Genomic DNA, 12,367 nt, shown 5'->3' with positions numbered 1-12,367 from the left:
TACTTATTAATTTATTGTCTGTCATTTCCCTAAAATGTAGGCTTCACAAGTGCAAGGCCTTTCTAAGGCTTACCATGAGCGACTTCTTTTTGTTTACTAATGGATACCAAGTGCTTAAACAATGCCTGGCACTGACCAGGTGCTCAATAAATATTTGTTCATGAATTAATGAGAAATACAAAATACATAAATAAAATAAAATCAGAGATACACCATTAACCTAAACATAAAAACTAAAACTAAACTCTTCTAGAAGAAGATATAGGGGGAGTACCTTTGCAACTTTGGGGTAGACAAAGATTTCTTGGCTAGACCACAAAAAAATCACAAACCAAAAATAAATTAAATAAATAAATAACTCGTAATCAAATTAAAAACATCTATTCAGCAAAAGACACCATTAAGACGATGAAAAGGCTAGCCATACATGAGCTGAAAATATTCTTAATACATACACTTAACAAAGGACTTACACCAAGAATATATAAAGAACTCCTAAAAATCAATACTAAAAGGACAGCAACTCAACAATGGTCGGACACTTTACAAAAGGGAATACATAAATGACCAAATAGTGTAAGAAAGCATGATCAACAACATTAGTTATCCAGAGAAAAGCAAATAAAAATCAAATGGAATACCTATTACACACCCACTAGAATGGCTAAAACTAAAAAGTCTGACCACACCAAGTGTTGGAGATGTGGAGCAACTAGAACTCACACTTCTGGTAGGAGTAGAAAATGGCATAATCATTTAGAAAATAGGAGTTTCTTTTAAAATTAAACACAGACAGGGGCGCCTGGGTGGGCAGTCGGTTAAGCGTCCGACTTCAGCCAGGTCACGATCTCGAGGTCCGGGAGTTCGAGCCCCACGTCAGGCTCTGGGCTGATGGCTCAGAGCCTGGAGCCTGTTTCCGATTCTGTGTCTCCCTCTCTCTCTGCCCCTCCCCCGTTCATGCTCTGTCTCTCTCTGTCCGAAAAATAAACGTTGAAAAAAAAAATTAAAAAAAAAATAAATAAAAAAAAATAAAATTAAACACAGACATACCACACGGCCCCCCTTTGAGAGAAAAAATATATATAACTACAAAAACATACAAAAATATTCACAGATTTATTTTTAATAGGCAAAAGCTAGAAACAACCCAAAATTCCATCAACCAGTTAACTGACAAAGAAATCGTGGTATATTCATACAGTGGAATGCTATTCAGGAATAACACTTAATAGACCCAATGATACAACAACAAATAGAAATTTCAAGAACAGGGGCACCTGGGTGGCTCAGTGGGTTAAGGCCTCTCACTCTTAATTTCAGTTCAGATCGTGATCTCACGGTTTCGTGAGTTTGAGCCCCACCTCGGGCTCTGTGCTGACAGTGCAAAGCCTGCTTGGGATTCTCTCTCTGCCTCTCTCTGTGTCCCTCCCCCACTCATGCACGCGCACTCTCAAAACAAATAAATAAGCATTAAAAAAGATCTAAAATTTTTCAAAACATATTGTGCAAGAAATACCAGGCATTAAAGTTTAGACACTGTAGGATTTCACTTATACAAACTTCTAGAGCAGACTATGGTGACAGAAATTAGATCACTGGCTGGCTGTCCTTCGGAGGACTACAAAGGGACACAAAGGGAAATTTCCTAAGTGATAGAAATGTTCTCTTATATAGTGGTTACACAAATGTTTGTTTATATCAAAACATGAAATCTGACACTTAAAATTTGTGCATTTTATGGTCTGTAAGTTATATCTCAAAGTTTATTTAAAGAAAAAAGGATTCTTCAGAAATGTCGTTAAATATACACTGCATCATTAAAATGATGCTCAGATTTATTTCCTTCCTCTCAATACTTCTTTACTGCAGTAAATTTCAATGATACTCAGAAGTCCTACTTAGTCATTAAATATTATTAGTTAGGCAGTGCTCTTGGATAAAGGGAACTCAAGTAATTTATTTCCCTAAAATAAAGCATTACACTACAAATCAGAATTGCTAAAAGAATGTTCCCAGAGGGGCGCCTGGGTGGCGCAGTCGGTTAAGCGTCCGACTTCAGCCAGGTCACGATCTCGCGGTCCGGGAGTTCGAGCCCCGCGTCGGGCTCTGGGCTGATGGCTCAGAGCCTGGAGCCTGTTTCCGATTCTGTGTCTCCCTCTCTCTCTGCCCCTCCCCCGTTCATGCTCTGTCTCTCTCTGTCCCAAAAATAAATAAACGTTGAAAAAAAAAAAAAAAAAGAATGTTCCCAGAATATGCAGAGACTGCTGACCTTTTGTGTATTTGTTTTTCTATTTATATACTGTTCCAAAATCAGATCACGAATTGCCACTATCTACATGATGACTGAGAAAGAAAATGGAAATATCTCAGAAAAAGAACTACCTCATATGAGAAATTTTCTCAAGGGTTCCAATACTTGTTTTTTTCATTTTCAACTAGCACATTATTCATTTATTCATTTACTCATTTATCCATTCAGGATAGGATTCCAGAAATACAAGTAGGTGGAGTTTCCTTACCATTGTTGCTTTTAATAAAGCATAGGATTATCTTTCTGTAAAAGTTCAATACAAAACAGTCTCATAACACCATAAAGAATTCATGCATTTCTCCTCATAGTTTACTTAGGAACTCTACAATATCTGGTTCAAAGTCTAAAGGTCAGGGTTACCAATTGGTTGTCAGGTACAGAGTTCTTCTAGGAATTTGAACAATCATAAGGAAAGAAATGGTACTTAAATCTGAATATGTTTGTTTAGTAAAAGTAAGGCAGTTACAGTTTTTTGAGCACATGCCATATGCTCAGTACTACAGCAGGTATTTTAAAAAAATATGTATCATCCCATTTACTCCTTAAACCTATCCAGAGGTTTCATTTCCCCATTCTGTAGAAAAGGGATGTTCTAGAATATATAACTTGTCTACAGTCATACAGCTAGTAATTGATAGTGCTGGGATTAAAGTGCAAGATATATGACTCCAACTGTGCTCCTTCCCCTACACTATACTGTCTTTGAATTATAAGCACTACTTTAGTGAGCAAATAAGAGGAAAAGAGTTAGGGTCAGTAAACTCAGGGCCATAAACAATTTAACACATAATACAGCCACATTCCACACAGCCTGACAAAATTCTTAGAGAATCTACATTTTACTGCCAAAAACCATAAAAAGAAAGATCTCCACACACCCAGAAACCATGTTAATTAAATTTCAAGCTTAGGTCACTTTCATGGTTAGAGTTTGGCATACTGAAACACCACAGTATGGTCTCTCTCTCCATTTGTACACTATTAATTAAATACAACCCACAAATGTATTATATACAGAAGGAACACTGGGGTCCAATTATGTAGACTCTTAATACTTGCCCTGCTACTTTCTTTTTTTTTTTTTTAATTTTTTTTTTCAACGTTTATTTTATTTTGGGACAGAGAGAGACAGAGCATGAACGGGGGAGGGGCAGAGAGAGAGGGAGACACAGAATGGGAAACAGGCTCCAGGCTCTGAGCCATCAGCCCAGAGCCCGACGCGGGGCTCGAACTCACAGACCGCAAGATCGTGACCTGGCTGAAGTCGGACGCTTAACCGACTGCGCCACCCAGGCGCCCCGCCCTGCTACTTTCTTAAACAAGTTATCCTATGTTTGCACATCAATTTTATCCTCCATAAAAATGAGTCTGATAGTATCTTTGTGAAGATTAAATAATCTATTTCAAGGGCTTAAAACAATGCCTAGCACAAAGTATATGCTCAAGTATTAATATTATTTTTATAACCTACGATGTGACAAGAACTAGGAAACTCACATAAAACAGGAATATTCTGGGCAACACATTTAAATATTTCATGATGCCCCTTGCCTAATGATTTTAATTTTATTCTTTTCCTATCAAATCTTTGTATTTATGGGCTGTGTGACTTTAGGCAGGTTACTTCATCTCTCTGATCCATTCTTCATCTATAACATTTCCTACCTCATAGAGTACTGAAGGCACTAAATGAGATAATATATGTAAAGCATTCAACAATGCCTGCCATTTAGCAATTACTCAAAATGTTTGTTACCATTAAGATACAGACTCTGCTATCAAGCTGGTCATAATCCAATGTAATAAGTAGTTATGAAATAATTACAAAATCACCTTTGATTTGCAAACATTTGTCCAACCATCTGCCATTGTTTAAGATAGTCCTTCATTTGAACTGTTATGTAGTTATGTACTAGTGTTTGCAGTCAAATGCTCTACCACTGAGCTATACACCCCCTATGTACTAGTCTTTATAGCTTCAATTTCTCCTCCCTATACACAGCTACTAATGGGATTTGTTAAATTTAAATCTAGTCATTTCTTCTCTCCTGTTCAAATACTTTCGATGGCTCCCCATTACCACAGCATGAGGTTTAAACACTGAGAGAGAGATGTGCTGTCCAATAGGGTGGCCACTAGACAAATGCGATTACTTAAATTACATCTTAAGATCCACTCTCCGGTGGGGATGCTTTAGTAGGAAAGGGAATTAAAAGACCCATACAAGGGGGCGCCTGGGTGGCGCAGTCGGTTAAGCGTCCGACTTCAGCCAGGTCACGATCTCGCGGTCCGTGAGTTCGAGCCCCGCGTCAGGCTCTGGGCTGATGGCTCGGAGCCTGGAGCCTGTTTCCGATTCTGTGTCTCCCTCTCCTCTCTGCCCCTCCCCCGTTCATGCTCTGTCTCTCTCTGTCCCAAAAATAAATAAACGTTGAAAAAAAAAAATTAAAAAAAATAAAAAATAAATAAAAAAAAGACCCATACAGGGGCATCTGGGTGGCTGAGTTCGTTAAGCATCCAACTTCGGCTCAGGTCATGATCTCACCATTATGAGTTCAAGCCCCACATAGGGCTCTCTGTTGTCAGCAAAGAGCCCGCTTCAGATCCTCTGTACCCCTCTCTCTCTGCCTCTCCCCCACTTGCACTGTCTCTCAAAAATAAAATAAACATAAAAAATTAGGAAAAAAAAGGGGAGACCCATACAATTTCACCTAGTTCTTAAGGGGTAAGTACAGGTAAGAATAAGAGAATACCTTACTTCCTTCATGCAAGGATATTGGGTTGTAGTATTCTTTCAACTTTTAAAACTACAAACTTTTGCTCTTCCTGTAAGTGGCCCAAGGTGATCTCTGAAAATGGTTATGCTATTCACATGACCCGGAAAAGCCCACAAATTCATGCAAATCAAGAGGTTCAAATCTTCGTGTTCACTTCAAGAATACATGTGAAACTGCCCAGGCCATCTAGGGTATGCATATCCAAAAGCCACCAAGTATCTGAAAGCTGTCACTTTGCAGAAGCAATGGGTGCCATTCCAACGCTACAATGGTGGAGTTGGTAGATGTGCCCAGGCCAAACAGTGGGGGCTGGACACAGAGTCGCTGGCCCAAAAGAGTGCTGAATTTTTACTGCACATACTTAAAAATGCAGAGAGTAATGCTGAACTTAAGGGTTTAAAATGTAGATTCTCTGGTCATTGAGCACATCCAGGTGAACAAAGCCCCCAAAATGCGGCATAGAACTTACAGGGCTCATGGTCGGATTAACCCATACATAAGCTCTCCCTGCCACATTGAGACGATCCTTACTGAAAAAGAGCAGATTGTTCCTAAACCAGAAGAGGAAGTTGCACAGAAGAAAAATATATGGCAGAAGAAACTGAAGAAACAAAAACTTATGGCCAAGAGTAAATTATGCAACAAATAAATGCAAACAAAAGTAAAAACAGAACACTGGGTTGTCTTTATTATTAAACATATTTCAAGTATCCTCACAAAATGGATCAAATAGGTTTTCTTCTGATTAGAATTAGAAACAGATTATTCTGTTAGCACTGTGCCACTAATTTTGGTTCATAAACATGTTTTGAAAAAATAAATTTAATTTAATTTAATTAACTGATTAACTAAATAAAAATAAATTAATTAAAAATTAATTAATTAAATACATAAAAATAAATAAATAAAACCATAAACTTTTAAATGCATATACATATTTCAACCAATACCGTGAAGCTTCCAACTTGCATGAGTTGCATTGTAAAGTTCACTTAAATCAGTTACATTTTATAATATAGTTTCTAACATCCTACCAAAAGAAGATAAATCCTGCCCCCCAAAAGCATCATTACTTTTATTTTTTTAATGTTTATTCATTTTTGAGAGACAGAGAGAGACAGAGAGTGAGTGGGAGAGGGGAAGAGAGAGAGGGCAACACAGAATCTGAAGCAGGCTCCAGGCTCTGGGATGTCACCCCAGAGCCTGATGCGGGGTTCGAACTCACAGACCACAAGATCATGACCTGAACTGAAGTTGGACATTTAACCAACTGAGCCACCCAGGCGCCCCCCCCCCCCCAAAGAAACATTATTAATGGTAATTCATCTTTCAGGCCATCCGTCAAGTTTTTCTGACAGAACCTAGCTACCTCAAAATACATTTAATAAATACATACCAACTAATTAACAGTACTAGACTCTATGGCTATCAAGACAAGTAAAACATAATCTTAAATCAATTATACCTCAAAAAAATACGTAATCTTATCCTCAAAGTGCTCATTGTTCCATAGAAAAGAGGCATAAACAAATAAATGCAAAATAGCACAAGAAGTGACGCAGTTATAAAAAGTACTGAAATAATAAAAAGGGAGTTTATGGACCTCAAAATTGTAAGTAACTGAGTAGCAGAACCACTCAAAAGTTTTTCACAGATCATTATAAGCAGATATACTCAAGGAGGAGGGAATTCCAGACAGATAGAAAACAGCAAGATATTATCAAAGAGGTACAAGACCTAGTTCTGTTAAATAAATAAATAAAACTGGAGAAGTCAGAATTTCCTGAGCAAGTACTTAGGAACACTGTTCACTATGATGGCAAATACAATGTGAAGTTAGAAAAAAAGGAGAAAAACAAAGATGGCTGTGCTTAATCAAGTTTGAGAAGCACTAGTTAAGCAAAATTAAACACGATTTTTAACAATATATTATCTTTAAGATGAAATATGCCTTGAGGCGCCTGGGTGGCTCAGTCGGTTGAGCATCCGACTTTGGCTCAGGTCACAATCTCATGGTTCTGAGTCTGAGCCCCACGTCGGGCTGTGTGCTGACAGCTCAGGACCTGGAGCCTGCTTCAGATTCTGCATCTCCCTCACTCTCTGCTTCTCCCCTGTTCATATTTTGTTTCTCTCTCAAAAAATAATAAAGATTAAACAAAACTTTTTTTAAAAAGATGAAATATGCCTTGTGAATGGCATTGGAAGTAGTAGTTATAATGTGAAATTTTTAAGAACTATATAACCATGAACCTTATATTCCTGACTCATTAGTTTTATCAAAGACACAACTTATTTGGTTGATCTTTTCCATTACATGTATTATTTCATTAATTTCTAAAAAAATTTTATTAAACAAAATTTCAAACATACTTAGAAGTAGAGAGAATTGTATAATGACTTAGCTTTAATTATCAAATCATGCATGAACATAATCTTTCACCTATATCCCCATTCTCAACTAGATCATTTTGAAACAAACACATCATTTCATCTACATTTCAAAACATATTCCTAAAAGGAATTTTTAAAAAATATGAAATATTATCACATCTGAAAAAATTAGCAGCTCCTTTATATCAGTTACTGTTCAAATTTTCCTGATTTGCTTACAATATTCTTTTTTTAACAGTCTGATAAGATCAGGACCCAAATAAAGTCCACAAATTGCATTTGGTTGGTGTATTTTTAGCTCTATTTAAACCTATGGGTTTCCATTACATTTACTTTTTTTGGCCTAATTTATTGGTTGAAGACACTGGGTCATTTGTGAAATAGTATTTCTCACATTAGGACTTTGCTGACTGCTTATTCTTAGGTCATTTGACATGTTCCTCGGCCCTCTATATTTCCAATTCATTAGTAGATCTAGAAACTATCAAATTTAGGTTCTTTTTTTTGGCAAAAAATACTACATAGGTGTTGCTATGTATGTCCTTCAGAAGGTACATCTGATCATCATTTTCTAGATCTAGTATTTTATGAGTAATTTTTTTATAATAAACCTCGTAATTTCCTTGTATCACCATTACTACTAGAAAGATTTGCAAAAGAAACGGCTATTAACTTAATCTCATTTCCACGTTCCTAAGTAAGACTATATCCATTTACACATTATGTTTTGCCATTCATCCCAAGATGTTATATAATAGATAATGATTTATCAAAATTAAACGTACTCCTGGGCACCTGGATGGCTCAGTTGGTTAGGCATTTGACTCTTGATTTCAGCTCAGGTCGTGATCTCATGGTTCAAGGGTTCATGCTCCACATCGGGCTCCATGCTGACAGTGCAGAGTCTGCTTGGGATTCTCTCTCCCCCTCCCATGCTCACATGTGTGCTCTCTCTCTCTCAAAATAAATAAACTTAAAAAAATTTAAATACACCCCTTTTATGTCAGCCTTCTTATATGCATATTATTTCCTGCAATATATAAAAAAAATAAAAAAATGAGAATTTTCATATTAAAAATAACATTACAATTTGCCTCACTCTACTTTGTTCAGGTTTATTCTTGTCTTCTTGAAATGGATGGCATATTAATAATAAATCTCTGCATTACAAATTAAATTTAGGAGCTTAAACAATATTTTATCAGTTTTTTGGATCAAGAATTCAAAAGCAGCTCAGATGGGTGGTTCCTGCTCAGAGTTTCTCATGAGCCTTCATCATAATGAAGATGTCAAATAGGGCTGCACTCATAGCAAAGCTTGACTGGGCTGGAAGAACTACTTTCTTTAAAAACCGTTTCTTTAAATGTTTATCTATTTTGAGAGAGAGACACAGAGCGTGAGATGAGGAGGAGCAGATAGAGAGGACACAGAATCCGAAGCCAGCTCCAGGCTCTGAGCTGTCAGCACAGAGCTGAACTCGAGGCTCAAACTCACGAACCACAAGATCATGACCTGAACCAAGTCAGACGCCTAACCAATTTAGACACCCAGGCTCCCCTGGAAGAACTGCTTTCAACCTCGTTCATGTGGTGGCTGGCAAGGCTTCAGTACTTCACAAAATGGGCCTCTACATAGGACTGCTCATGACATAGCAGTTGGCATTCCCAAGTGAATGATCCAAGAAAACAAAGAGTAACTGAGATGGAAATAACAGTGTCTTTCTAATATCAGAAATGACATACCATCACTTTTGCCAAATTCTATTGGTCACCAGAGAACCCTGGTACAACATAGGAGAGGACTCTAAGGTTGGCAACCTCAAACGTCTAACTCATTTTTAGCCTTTTTAAAAACGTATTTATTTAAAGCCATAAATTTTCCTAAGTAATGTATAGCTGCTTCCTATCAGTTCTAAAATACATAGTTTTATCATTCAGGTCCCCCAAAATTCTAATTTTTATTATTCTTTCATCAAAGGTTTATTTAAAAGGGTGTTTCATGGCCTCCAAATTTTCCTTTTTAATCTATTTTGTTATTGATTTCTTCCTTCTCATTGTTAAATATACTCTATTATTTTGACCATTTGAAATTTGTTAAAATTTGCTCTAAGGTCTCCTGTAACATTTCTGTAAGTGCTGTATGCTTGAAAGGAATGTATTTTGGGTATGGTGTTCTACATAAATCCCTTGTATCAAATTTGTCAATCCTATTGTTTAAATCTTGTATCTTTATGGATATTTTGTCTATTCAATCTATCAGTTACTGAAGTTTTAAAAAAAAAAACTACTAAATCAAGTCAAATAGAAAAAAACCCCATATGTTCATTTGGGTTCAGAATTTGGTAATGTTCAGAATTACCCATGTAATTCTGTCAATGCTTGTTTTATTTTGAGACTATTTATAGGGTATACACAAATTTAAAATTGTTATATTTTCCTGGTTAACTGAACAGTTTTGTTTTGCTGAACATGGCTTTATTTCACTTTCCTCTTTGAAAAAATTTCATTGATTGGAAATAACAGACTGGTATGTTTTTTCTTTAATGATGTCGACCTTTTCCCCTTCCACCATTATTACTGAAAAATCAGCTATTAATCTGTCATCCCTTTGAAGAGAATTTTTCTCTGGCAGCTTTTAAGATTTTTCCCTTTCTCTGGTTTTGCAAAACCATTACGGTTTCACTATGCTGTATCTTGGAATGGAGTTATTTTTACTTATGCTGTTTGAAATTCAGTGGATATTCATTAATCCTGGAATGTTCTCACCTATAATCTCTTCAAATACTACATTTGTCTCATTCTTCATCTCCTCTCCTTTACAGAGTCCAATTAAACATGTTAAACCTTCCACACTAACATTCATATATAAATTATATATATATATATATATACATATATATATATATACACACACACACACATATATATATAAATGTTTATTTAGTTTTGAGAGAGAGAGAGACAAGAGTGCAAGCCAGGGAGGGGCACAGAGAGAGGGAGACACAAGCTGGCTCCAGGCTCTGAGCTGTCAGCACAGATCCTGACATGGGACTCAAACTCAGGAACCTCAAGATCATGACCTGAGCAGAAGTCAGATACTTAACCGACTGAGCCAGCCAGGTGTCCCCTAGGTTATATTCAAAAAGAATTTAGGATCCCCCTTCCAATTCTCTAATTCTCTTCAGTTGTCTAAACTCATATTAACCACATTCACTGGTTTTTAATTATTGGGTTTCCCCTCCAATTTCTAGACAGTCTATTCCTTTTTAAAACTCTTTGTAAAGTTCACATATCATATTTGATTCTAAAATTCTTTACGTTTTGGTATCTTTGAAATCTGAATACATCTTACAATTGCTGAGAGGCTGCTGTTAAGACATTTGTCAATGCCTGTGCAAAACTAGTACAGGTGTTTCATATCGATAACCTTTTACTAGATTTGTGTATATAGTACTACATGTTGAGTTTAACTGCTATTCAAAATGTTAAAAAAATTATACTTTGATTAGGCAATAAAATGAAGTTACTGTGTATACAAAAAAGGCATGAAAACAGAGCAGCAGGGTATAATTTGACATTAATGATACAACTATTCATTACTGTAGAAATAATCACATTTTATGTTTTATGGCAAGGCCAACCGCTAAGTGCTTTACAAAGTTGATAATGGGAGATACACTCAAACAGAGGAAACAGAAATACATGCCAAAGAATTAGCTACCACATGCCAATTAATGCAAATGAAGACAGGAGTATCTGCCAAATCCCTTGGAAAAAGATGAAAGAAATTTCAAGGCAATGAGAGCCTGGTATGGTTGATTCATATATCATGAAATTAAAGTACTAGCTGCAATTTGAAAAAATATTTGGTATCTGCACTCAAAGTTTCTTCTTCCAAAGGGACTGCACTTGCTTTTACCAAGCACCAGACTAGTCTGCATGACTTGAAGCTTTTTGAACTAGAACAAAGGATACATCTGATTTGCAAAATCCATAAAAGCATCAACTGTGGGAACATCATCTCAGGGACTTTTCAAACCTTTTGACTCTGCTTAACACAAAGACATTTTCCCTGGAGTCCCCAAAGGAAGGTGGAAGAGTGAGGTTGGGTTGGCTTTCAGTTGATCTTTACCCCAAGGGTGTACAACTTTGAGAGTCATAAGGGAAAAATCTTAGACTTCTCACTCTGATTAGCCCCTTGGCTTTGCTTTCTTCCATCCACAAGACCATGAAAACAAAGGCTCAAGTTCACCAGGAAAAGTGGCTTCCATTCTCCATGTATCTAAGTTCCTGCTTTCACTAAGATTTAGCTTCATAATGCCTTACCGGCTTGCAAGCTTTTCAATGCCATTAAGATGCTTCTTAAATTTTATTCGGAATTGTAAATGACTTTCAGAAAAAGGGTTGGTCCAACAACCTGGCTTAATTTACTACCAAAAGGATTGTCTTTACTAGGTCACTTTTCCTTTGTATAATGTATATGTGCTTGGAACATGTTCTGTGACTATTACACTACTATCTATTCTTTAAAATCTTGACAAAATCCTATCTCTCTAAGCAATTTTCCCTAAGGTCTCACATCAAGGCCTACAATCTAAGTGGAAAACTGACTTTAGTTGGAAAAACAGGCCCACAGATGAAGTCAGTCAATTAAACAGATAAAATACAGAATTTTGAAGAAAGGCAAGTCTGTCATATATTGAAAGATTTGGAAGTCATTTTAACATAAAATAAAAAGCAATATTCAAATAGAGGTCTACATAAAAAGTAGGCTTAGAAATACACCAATCCCTAGAGAGAACGGTTTCAAATTTTACTTTAGGTATTTCTTTAAAAAACAAAAAAACAAAACAAACAACAACAACAACAAAAACCTAGTCATTCAGATAACT

At 36.4% G+C, this 12,367-nt stretch overlaps 1 protein-coding gene and 1 pseudogene across 1 annotated transcript in view; one reads left to right on the top strand and one right to left on the bottom strand.

The window, feature by feature from the left end:
- The window catches only part of NBEAL1 (neurobeachin like 1), a 175,103-nt gene that overhangs the window by 150,426 nt on the left and 12,310 nt on the right, over positions 1–12,367 (bottom strand).
- On the top strand, positions 5,168–5,734 carry LOC115521543 (annotated as a pseudogene).

Source organism: Lynx canadensis, chromosome C1 (assembly GCF_007474595.2).
Source record: "Lynx canadensis isolate LIC74 chromosome C1, mLynCan4.pri.v2, whole genome shotgun sequence".
In the NCBI taxonomy this organism is placed as follows: Eukaryota; Metazoa; Chordata; class Mammalia; order Carnivora; family Felidae; genus Lynx; species Lynx canadensis.
This window is presented reverse-complemented; position numbering and strand designations above follow the sequence as displayed.